The 12122-nt window shown below is 41.5% G+C and overlaps 2 pseudogenes; one reads left to right on the forward strand and one right to left on the reverse strand.

Moving 5' to 3' along the window:
* The first annotated feature begins 3009 nt into the window (after positions 1–3009).
* On the forward strand, positions 3010–6838 carry LOC136534969 (pentatricopeptide repeat-containing protein At1g08070, chloroplastic-like; annotated as a pseudogene).
* A 2262-nt stretch (positions 6839–9100) lies between these two features.
* On the reverse strand, positions 9101–12115 carry LOC136534968 (probable methyltransferase PMT1; annotated as a pseudogene).
* Between the last annotated feature and the right edge of the window lie 7 nt (positions 12116–12122).

Raw genomic sequence — 12122 nt, forward strand, 5'->3', positions numbered from 1 at the left:
GCACCTTGGAGTTGTAAGAATTGGCTATACTCATTCACCCGTGAATGGGGAAGGGTCGGAATACTTCTTTATTCCTTAATCTAAAAAAAGTTTTTAGGACCCCTTAAGAAAACATAATAATTATGAAAAACATAGTTGTTTTTCTACTTGTTGCAGGTAGGACGCCTCTTACATCAATGGTCAGGAGACTGGTCTAGGCATTTGCATAAAATATCATAGGGACCAGTCCTCCTAGGCATTACACATTCAGACAAAACTTCTCAAGCTAATTCTCCTCTTCGTGCAGAGGCCTTAATCCTTTTCCTTGGTCTACGTCTCATTGATTTCCCTACAGGTTTATGAGTATGATTTTCTTGTTGATAGTTTTGAACTCATGTCCTGTATGAAGGATCAATGTGATACTCTTCCTTACTGGAGAATAAGACACATCATTAAAGATATGAAGGAGTACTACAAGAATATTAGAGGAAAGTTCTACCACATTCCAAGAAATATGAACTCCACAACATATCAATTAGCAAGAAATTCTTCTACTATGTGGTTGGAAAGCCCTATTTTCATATTTCCAACTTGAATCATTGTAGTGATTGTCCTCTGAAACAAAAACTTTGTTACTGGCTTTATGGGCTGATCTATGTACCTTTTTAATGCATATGGATCAAAGTGCATCCCTTATGGGCATTTACCTCCAAAAAGTAAAGAGAGGATCAATTGGCAAATGAATTAGCAAATTTATAACTAGACAAAGTGTCAATTTTGCGGTTTGGTTGTGGTAGAGACATCTGCGCACATTTAGGACCCATCAGTATTGATTGAACAAAATACACATAACTTTAACTAGATAAAGCTCTCTCTCCACCGAGAAAAAAGTAAAAGAAAACCATCGATGATACTATGTGGTTGTTTTATGTCAAGTGTGCTCCCTTAGGAGAAAAATGACCAGTACAAATCAAGAATCGGACCTGCTAGTGCCCGAACGTCTAATACGGGTGCTAGCGTCCGGACGGTGCCCACATAGGGAGGGAGCGAGCACCTCGTGCGACGGGCTCGGCGAGCGAGTGCACCAGTAGTGGGCCGGCGCTGCCCCGGACATCGTTCGCGCCGCCAACCGCTTCCCACGCGCATCCCATGTGCAACACCGGACTACTTTTGAAACATCCAGATATAACTGTTGCAACATACAAAAAAGACTGATGAAACACTTGCGAAAACGCCTGAAAAATATTTGAAAAACATTGCAAACTTATGCAACATCGAGATGAAACACTTGCAAACATACGTATGAAACACTTGAAAACACTTTAAAACATATGCTTGCAGCAAGCATGTATATGCAACATCCAGATCTAATTTTACAACATTCAGATAAAACACTTACAACATACGTTTGGAACATATGAAACATTTGGAACATACACTTGAAACATGCGTGTATAGCCATTACAACATGTGCAATATCCTGATTTACTTTTGTAACATCGATATACAATACTTGCAACATACATCTGAAACATCTGAAACACTTGAAACATATTCCTGCAACATGCACTAGTCAGGAGACGTCAATGGCCCAGCGTACCCTCAGGCGTAGGCGCAGTCCTCCCCTTCATGCCGACGTGCGAGGTTGATGGGAGCGCAAGCGCATGCCTCCTCTTCCACGATGGGCAAGGTGGATGGATGCACGGACCATGGAGTAGCTAGGAATGGGGTGTAGAGCAGCCAGGGATGGGGCGCGGGTGCAGTGCCGTTGTGCAGGAGAAGGCCACGGTGGGCAGGTGCGCTGCTTGCGGCGAGCAGCCCTACCCAACTACGTTGAAGACGAGCGGTTTTTTCTAGAGATATGGTGGCAGAGTCGAGCGGAGCGCAGGACGCCCCTATCCTATCGTTACCTGATCAAGAATTTCACCTCTGATGACTCGTCGTGGGTCCACTTTCTCTTCCGGTTCAAACCGAGTGGAAAAGATGATCGCGAAAAGATTCCGCCACTCTGCGCCTCATTTAAGCAAAACTCAGTCTCAGGTGGTGTTTAAATCGAGGGGTAAAGTTTAGGAACGTCATGTCAGGTATTATATCGGAGTGTCACATGGGAGTGTTCGGATAGTAATAATAAAACAAATTATAAAAGTCCTTAGTAATCATCGAGACAAATTTATTAAGCCTAACTAATCCATCACTAGCACATGTTTACTGTAGCACCACATTGTCAAATCATGGCCTAATTAGGCTTAAAATTTATCTTGTAAATTAGTCGCAATCTATGTAATTAATTATTTTTTAATCTATATTTAATACTCCATGCATATGTTAAACATCTCATACTGTGATATGGAGTAAGAGCATGTTTGGTTCCAAATAAGTCACCTACTTATAAATTAAAAAGTGAAATAGGTGACTGATTTTGTCAAACACCATCAACTTATAAGTCACCCCTGCTTATAAGAAATAAGCTGGTTTACCTCTACTTAAAACTTATAAGCCACCCTTTTTCACGTGGGGCCCACACCTTTCACTTAACAGGCATGAGCTTATAAGTCATCTACAACCAAATAGACATGACTTATAAGTCACTGATTTCCAGTCACCTGACTTAATAAGTCATCTGACTTGTGGAAATCAGGGCCTAAACTTTAGAAGGTAGGTCTTGTTTAGATTGGGGTTAGGAATCAGTATTTGGCACTGTAGCACTTTCGTTTGTATTTGACAATTATTGTTTAATTATGGCCTAACTAGGCTTAAAAGATTCGTCTCGTAATTTATAATCAAACTGTATAATTAGTTATTTTTTATCTATATTTAATACTCCGTACATGTGTTTAAAAATTTAATGTAATGAAGAGAGTAAAAAAACTTGCAATCTAAATAAGGCCGTAGAACTAAACACTGCCTCAGTACATAAAGCCCAACCACTATCCTCTACAGTCCACACACTCATTTGTACAGTGCGATACGCTACCCGAAAAGGAAAAAGTGACTGAGCTCAGGCTCTGCCGAACTGACGCCATTAAAACCATGGCCACCATGCCGCCGCCGCCGCCGCCTTCTCGCCTCGCTGCACCGCCCTTCAGAACCCATCGACCTACATGTACCACTGCCAGCTTCTCAACGGCGCGCTCCAGGGGTATGCGTCGCCGCGCCACGCGCGCGCGCGGCCCCCTCGGGAGCGGGAGCGGGACCTCGCCGCTTCCTACGCGCGTGAGATCGGCGCCTGCGTCCGCGAACGGCGCTGGGGCGCAGCGTGCGAGGCGTTTGCGTCCATGCGCACCGCGGGAGCCGCGCCAGACAGGTTCCTCCTCCCGCAGGTGCTCCGCCGCGCACGCGCTCGCCGCCAAGGGCGGGGCCGCGCTAGCGGGGGACCCCGTCGTCGGGAACGCGATCGTCGCCATGTATGCGGCGCTGGGGGACGTGGCCTCCGCGCGCGCCGCGTTCGCGTCGCTTCCCGACCGCGACGTCGTGGCGTGGACCGCGCTCATCAGCGCGCACGCCGACGCTGGGGAGCTGGAAGAGGCCTTCGACCTGTTTGAAGAGATGCAAGAGAGCGGTGTTCGCCCGGACATGATTTCGTGGAACACGCTGGTGTCTGGATTTGCAAGAAGTGGTGACCTCGTTGCTGCTCTGCATCTGTTTGACGAGATGCGGCAAAGAGGTGTCGACTCGGGAGTCAATTCTTGGAACTGCATCATCTCGGGTTGTGTGCAGAATGCACTGTATGACGAGGCTTTGGAGGTTTTTCAGGAGATGTGTGAGAGTGAGAGGCCTGATGCGGTGACTGTGGCTTGTATTCTCCATGCTTGTGCTGGTTTGCAGGCACTAGGCATTGGAAAGCAGCTGCATTCTTATGTTTTGCGGTGTGGAATCAAGATCAATGTTTATGTTGGAGCATCTTTGATTAGCTTGTACTCTGAGTGCGGAGAATTTGATGATGCGAGAGTTGTTTTTTCCACCATTCAGGAGAAGAATGTCAATGTGTGGAATGAGTTAGTTCAATCATATATCAGAGAGGGGAGGATGGACAAAGCTTGGGAGGCTTTTAACTTGATGCAGGAGGATGGATTGGAGCCTGACATTGTCACCTATAACAATTTCATTGCTGCATATGCTAAAGTGGGTCAGAATGAACAAGCATATGAACTGTTTTCACGCATGGCTGATGTTGGCTTAAAGCCTAATGTGGTCTCAATGAATGCATTAATTTGTGGTTTGCATCAACATGGCCTTTACACAGATGCACTTGAAGCTTTCAGATACATGCAGCGTTCCAGTGATGGAAAAGCAAAGGGTTGGACATTTCTTGATAATTGTGGCCCAATTCAACCAACTGGCACAACCATTACTGGTGTCCTCTTGTTATTGGCAGACCTCAAGTTAGATCGTCTTGGGAAGGAAGTACGCTGCTATGCTTTAAAGAATGGTTTCACATCAAACATCTATATTTCAAGCAAACTAGTCGACCTTTATGGTAAGACTGGTGACATGGCGTCTGCTGCTAATGTCTTCCAGAGAATTGGGAACAAGAATGTTGTCACATGGAACAGTCTGATGGCAGCCTACAAGCATAATTGGTAGCCAGAAGTAACACTGAAGATGCTCGGTGAAATGCTCCAGTCCAATTTGCATCCCAATTTGGTTACAGTACACATAGCTCTTATGTCATGTGGTATGACAATGGTATTGGGATATGGTAGAGAACTGCACAGCTACATCACAAAATGCTGGTCTGGTGGTTACCCAGCTACTCTTGCAAGTGCTTTTATAAATATGTATGGCAAATGTGGTAATATTGAGGATGCCAGGTTGGTTTTCAAGTCTACGGTTCCAAAGGACATAGCAGTATGGAATGCAATGATGAGTTGCTACTTGCTTCATAGGATGCCTAGGGATATTATAGATCTGTTCAATTATTTGGAACAGTCTGGTATTCAACCAGATCACATTACTTTCATTTTACTTCTTTCAGCTTGTAAGCAAGAAGATCTGTTCGAGGAAGCTCAGAGCTATTTCTACAATATGGAAGATGTATATGGCATAAAACCATCTTTAAAACACTATACTTGCATGGTTGACATCATGGAATCAGCCGGGCTACTGGCGGAGTCACTGACACTTATCCAGAGATGCCGCTGAAACCAGATGCATGCCTATGGTCTACTGTGCTTAAAGCTTGTAAGCTGCACTCAAATCTAGAGATTGGGGAAAAGGCAGCAAAAGCTCTTTTCGAGCTTGAACCAAATAATCCTTCAAACTACATGGTGCTTTCGAATATATATGCAGACACAGGCTTGTTGGATGCCACCGAGGCTGTGAGGGATGCCATGACAGAGCAAGGATTACATGTTGAGAGACAATGCAGCTGGTTATACAATGGTACAGCTGTGCACTCTTTCGAGGCTGGAAATTTGTCGCATCCTGCAATTGATGCAATTTTGAGTACATGGAAACATTTAACTATCAGGATGGAGCAATCTGGGTACTCCACTGAAGATATTGGCCCCTATTACAATGTAGAAGCTGATCCACTGTCATGCCACCACACAGAGAAGATTGCGGTGTGTTATGGGCTTATTTCCACATATGATCACCAACCAATACGCATCTCAAAGAATTTTAGAATGTGCATGGAGTGCCATTCATCCATCAAGTTCATCTCAAGGGATAAAAACCGGGAAATAATCGTTTCAGATGGTTGCACCTATCACCATTTTAAGGATGGTACATGCAGCTGCAGAGATGCATGGTAAAAGAAGGGAACTGACTAAAATTGTGGATCATGTATGCCATGAAAATTGTGTTTAGGTACACCAATATCGGCCTGGTGACATTTGCACACTTGCACTATCAGTTATGGCTGGTATCAGCAATCAATGTCACCATCTTGAAGCATTCAACACTTCGGTGTATGTCCAGTTTGCTCTCCTGGGAGCCAGGGCAACAGATATGACCAGCTTCATGTGAGAATCTGGATCTTTTTACTGTGAAATACTGATTTTTGCAGTATATTTCCACAAATTTGCAAGAGACGAAGGCTCAAGTAACAATCTAACAATCAAGACTGGACAAGGTACACATCTTTCCCATGTTATTTAATGTTCTATAAGTTTCATTATTGCGTGTTTTGAGTATATTGATTTGCTAAGAAAACACTGATTTCAAATAAAATAGAGTGTGCATCCTTCATATTAGAGACAGCGAAGATAAAAAAACTACTGATAAGTCTACAGATAGAAATTCCAATGAAGAATTCTTTTTTTTTGTGGAGAAATATTACGACCTCCCCTCAGTATTTCCTTATTTTTTGTACTCTATATTTATTCTATAAACTAGGATTACAGGCAATAAGTACTGTTCTACTATGTTTCTTCCTGTCACCATTCTAGAGGACTTGAGATACGATTTATGTTCACCTTATATAGATAATACACCCCTTTCAGTTCTTACAGATTTATGTGAAGCAACTCATGGGATACATTTTTAATTAACTTCGCACCGACTTCAGTCTTGCCAATATTTTTTTTCTAATTCATGCTTCTAAGAAAAGTTATTGATTTTATAATGCAGGTTCCTCAAGAGATCCAATCAGAGGCCAAGTATTAAAATTATTTCATATCTTAGCTATCAAGTTTTCGAGAAAAAAAATATCTTAGCTATCAAGTAATTATTTTTACTAATATTTTGGGGGCAAATCAAGCTCAATGCCTCATTGATTAGACTTATGCACTTGTAGTCAATTATCAACACACATATATTTGAAGGTTCCAGTCACCCTGTTGTAATACAAATGTATAAATAGGTTGTTCTAACAAGCTTCTAAGTTCTATGACCTTGCATGCACATTTTAATTGGAATTTCAGTAAAATTTGGATTGTGATCACCCGCTTTTGGTGCAAGATTCTTATTAAAGAGATTATCTGATAAATATTACAATATGCAACCTCAGACTGGTTGCACTATTTCTGAAAATAATGGTTACGACCATTTGTTCAGTTCTTCCTTAATTGATTTCTGCAATTTGTTTGAACATAGTGCCATTGAAACATTCTTTGCTCATTTATTGGCATTCATATGTGAATGCATTTTTGCCTTTTTGCAGTTTCAGCTTTTTTTTTTTTTTTTTTGTACCACATTTTCTTGGTGCTCTTCACTCCAATTATGATAAGTGAGGCTCAACCTTTTTAGCGAATTAGTCTTTATTAATACCATTTTCAGTTAGTTATGCACCAAACTGCAGATGTTGCATGACCATTCTCCATGATTGGCCTAGGTAACATTGTAACACCTGGTTGGTAATAAAGGTTCCTTCAAATGCATCTGCTAGGGAAACAATCTTTTACTTCGAATTGGTTATTGAATCTGAGCTCAAAGCATACTATCATCCCTCAAGCTTCCTTACCTACAAGAAATTTCAGAGTACACCATTGTAATTACACAAGGGGTCAGTAATTCAGGGTCACCCTGCTACAAACAAAAAGCAGCAGCACAGAGCACACCCAGTACTAAGTGATTTACCCTTTTCTTTTGATTTCCTAATTGCACTTCACACTGATGGTGCCTTGACAAAAATTCTGATCTCTTTGCTGCTGCTACTGCCTTTTTGGTTATCATCTCCCTGACTTGCTACCTACCTGTGTCTGTTGATGCATCTGTATGTGATTCTACGAACCAACCTGCACAAGTGGCCTCCATTCAATACACCATAAAAAAGGATTAGGCTCATCAGCTCTATTTTTTTTTCCAGTTGTCCTTGCTAGTGAGCAAGAAAGTACACTTGCAAGCTTTGAACTCCAGGAGTTTCCTAAATGAACTCCCAATTTAGATTTTTTTTGGCAAAAAGATAAAAAAGATCTTTCCAACAGTTTGGTAAAGCTACTCCTTAAAAGTAAGGACTTGGTAAATCGCCTCTCCAACTCGTAATTTTCCTCAGTCGATAGGAACTCTATATCCGCTCCCTGTTCGGTGTTTTTCTCGGAGTAAATTGGACACATGAGTAAATTAAGAAAATAAAAGGTATCAGGTGAAAAAGTGGTAAGAAAAAAGAAATATGAAAGAAGCTTTGGGTGGTTAGAAATAGTTCGGAGCTATCAACGCAAAATCATTGGAAAACTAGTATAGGAAACTTTTGAAAAGGGAAATAAATTGAGGTTGCTATTTGTTTTGTTAACTCGTTAAACTTATTGGTTTAACAAGTTAATTATAGGAAACACCTAGAATTGCTCTTAGAAAGGGCAGGACAATGCCTTTTACATAAAACAACTTGTTTATTCTTCTCTTCTAGTTACACTTCGTTTATTCTTCTCTTCTCAGTTACAGACACACCTTGAGTCAATGCTTCAGTTTTTCCTTGCTCTAAAATTATCTGTACCTTTTTCAATAAATTAGGTAGATGCATTATGAACTTTTAGCGCCACTTAGTTAGAGTTGTCAATATTTTATTTTCTTCTACAAATAGAACCATCTTATATTTACATCAACAAACAGACACATCAATGTGTATGCAATCATTTCTATCCAAGAGATACTGGAGGCAAATGGGCTGATCCCACACCCACACTCCGTATAAACTCACTCACGCATGCGGGCTGGCCCAACACAGGCAAGCGTTGCCGCGCATGATTTCTAGTGAATGCCTTATAGGTGACAAGACTGGTTATGCTCGCTCCTGTAGTCCTGTGGCGTCCTTAGTTGATGCCAATTCAGGAAGTCTTAAAGTTCTACACAGGCTTTCTGTAAAAAGGAAAAGCATGGGCATGCATCTTACTAACTATGGCTGGTCCATAGTGTAGATACCGTCATGGCTGAGACTTGAGACAGTCTCACTCTTCAGTTGTTCATCTACTGGTAGCAAGTAGTCTAGATGTGTTTGTAGCTGCTTTTATTCAGCCAATTGGCCTTCTGTTACATAAACATTGGCCTCACGTACACAATTGTACTACATCTGCCGTCAGTCTTGGTACGAGGTCACCACAAATGACAGATTATATGTCAATGTTGTTGCAGGGACCAAACCATTCTCTTACTTTGTCAGAACTCAATTTGCAGAGACTAGTCTTTCATTTGTTTGTTCAAAACCTAATCAGTGTAATCAGATTTACTTGATAAGACCGCCAAAATTTTCATGATTTTATCCTCCTCTTTCCAGCACCTGTGGCGAATCTACTTACATTTGAGGGGGTGCGGATGCTCTTACGAGAAAACGAATATAACAACAATTACAACCAATTCTTCAACTGCACCACGTATGGCATAAATCCATGCAACCACAGGACACCTTTATCCATGCAACCGCCCACATGAAGTGCTCTCCCAGTTGCGATTTGCACATGAGTAGTTTCGAGTTGAGGACCCGCAGCCTTAAGGCTCTAGGGCAAAGCACATATCCCAAAATGTGCGTACAGTAGTTCTTTCAAGTAAACACTAAATAAGACTACAGCAGACTTCAATAAATGGGCATGAAACACCTAAATGAGCCTCAAGCTTAAAACGAAAAAGAACGTTTATTTCCTAACCAAACTAGAGAACAACATCAATCCCATATCTGTAGAGACAAAAAAAGGCCTTGTTTTAATCCAAGCCTGCAACATATTTGCCGTATCCTCATAAATAATCTATCTTCATGTGGGCGGTAGGGCTAGAAATCATGACTGGACTCTATCTCAGGAGCTATGGTGTCGAATCATTTCGGATGGTGCAGCTGCGCCTCGCTTCTTGGCTTCTGAGCTGCAGATGCTGGGAGAGGAACAGGGACTCGAACGAAAGAATTACGTGCTGGAAACATGCGAGCCTGCTTCTGGTAGCCACAACTTCTTCCGGATTATCAAGATCATTTCGTTCTCCTCTGATTCTGGGCTTGGCTCAGCATCTACAACAGTTATTGCTTCCCAGTGAAGTGCGTGGAGGTACTTCTTGATGAATTCAATGATAGTGCTCTTGTCCCTCACGATGACAAACCCAGTTGGCCTGAGGATACGATCCATTTCAAGGAGCAGGTCTTCAGCACTGCAACCTCTTTTATCAAGGTCAGAGAAGACTGCCCATGCATGGAGAAGATCATATGTTCGAGGATAGGTTGAGAAGGCTTCACACCTGCAAACAAATTATTGCCAATAATAACAATCTTGATTGCAAACAATGCGGGCCTAATGATTAACATTTGCAATGGCAATGCAACAAAACCTTCACTCAAACCAAAACAGGAAATGTAACTCAAGAATATAGTTTCAGTTGCCCAACCCTGGATCTGGCTCTTTTTTATAGAGCTTTAGAGGCCTCAACCATGAGGCTCATGATCGTACTGCTAAACTTCATACTAATTTTCACAACAAAGAGTACAGCATACAAGGCACAGCACAACACATTTGGGAGGGACCAATAGACATACAATGTTAGCATTATGGGCCAAATACCATTGCAGCAATCAAAACAGATTTCCTTTAACACAAGACACCCAGTATTTTCAGATGCATCAAGGGTAGAACAGTAGCAGAATGGTTCTAATGAGCCTCGTCCTAAAGGTGCTTGTTATGTCTAAAATACCAAGAATAAATTCTAACAAGGAAACACTCCTTACAAAGTATTGAAGGAATTCACTCTTAAGTTAAGTTGCATAGGTCAGCACAGCCAATAGGTTCAACAGTGTTTCATCATAAAATTCATCCGTGATCTTGTAAGTTGTAACCTAAAGTCTGATCAGAATATAGCTGTGAGATACAGCATTCACCATCAATATAGAGTTGTAATTTGCACTTTTAATTACCACTAAAACATAAGGGCAAAAGGCATGGCAAACTGGTACCATGTTGATATCTCTTAGCTGTACAAAATTCAATAATAACAATGGATAAATTTATAGGTGCTTAACACATACCAGTCGTGATTGCTGCCTATCAGCCCTCTATCATAGATTATCTTGAGGGTGCTTGGTCCATCATGTGGCACAACATTCATCACCCATACGTCTTTTTCCTTGAGTGCAGCAGCAAATGACCCAAAGTTTGCTTTCATGTCCATGATGTTTCTAATAGCGTCTGGTTTTACCTTTGGGCCCAACAAACTCCAATAATTTTCTACTCTTTGCTGCCACATTTCCTGCACAGCAAGAATTACATCAGCAATCTTTATGCAGTTCTTATGAACTCAAATAAGAAAGTTCTGAATGTAAATGGTATGTCATTATCATAAAGACATTGTAAGGTCAACTAACCGTGTCCTTTTCAAATGTGTCTGCAGTAACATACAAATCAGCAAGACGGGGAGGCGGGGTTGTTAATCGAGCAGGCCAGGGAGCTAGCCCAGTTCCCCCATCTCTGTGCATTTCTGAAAACATAAAACGACTTGTTCAGTATTCTTCTTGCATCCCAAGGTTAGAGAAAGTGAAAATAATAGGGGCAAAGGGAATTTCTACCCTATGCCTAGCTATTACTGATAAACATGAAAAGTATATATTGAAAAAAAATACAATTGTTTCCAGAATTGTTTATCTACAAAAAAGGAATCATGCCTTGACAGACCATGAATCAACAAAGAAACTAATTTAGTGTTATATTCACATCCCAAAGTCAGAAATCGTGTATGACCAATGAGAGAAGCAAAATGTCACAAGTACGTTCTTTTTTTTTCTCAAAAAAGAAGGGTACACCTTTAGTATCAAACGACTAGGTGGGAACAGGATAATTACTCACGTTCAGGATACGGAGTAATGCAAGCTTCCATTGGCACCCCATACTGAATCTGGATCATCACCACTTTTGCATAGAGGTGGCTTTGTACCATGTGCTCGTCTCTTGTAACAATCATTGTTCAGAGGTTTCACCCAAATAACAGTTTGGTTTTTTTCTCTGCAATTTTCCAGCACATCCTTTCCACAAGGGCACTCATTTCTTTCCAGATTCGGAGATCCTCCTCATCCTGTGCATATGCTTCAGGAGAGGAGTAAGCAAAATACCTCCAGGTCGTAGCAATCTGTCTAGTTCAAAGAAGAATCCCATCTCTTTGAAGCCAATCGATCCTACAACGTGAACAATGGGCTAGTTCAAATGATTCTTGGGTACGGAAGCCTTTTTGTTCCCAAAACACCAAGATATGCAGGGATCCCTCTTTCAAGTGCAAACTGAATCTGATTCTGATGCACATCG

This window comes from Miscanthus floridulus, unplaced genomic scaffold (genome assembly GCF_019320115.1).
Source record: "Miscanthus floridulus cultivar M001 unplaced genomic scaffold, ASM1932011v1 os_2438, whole genome shotgun sequence".
NCBI classification, from domain to species: domain Eukaryota; kingdom Viridiplantae; phylum Streptophyta; class Magnoliopsida; order Poales; family Poaceae; genus Miscanthus; species Miscanthus floridulus.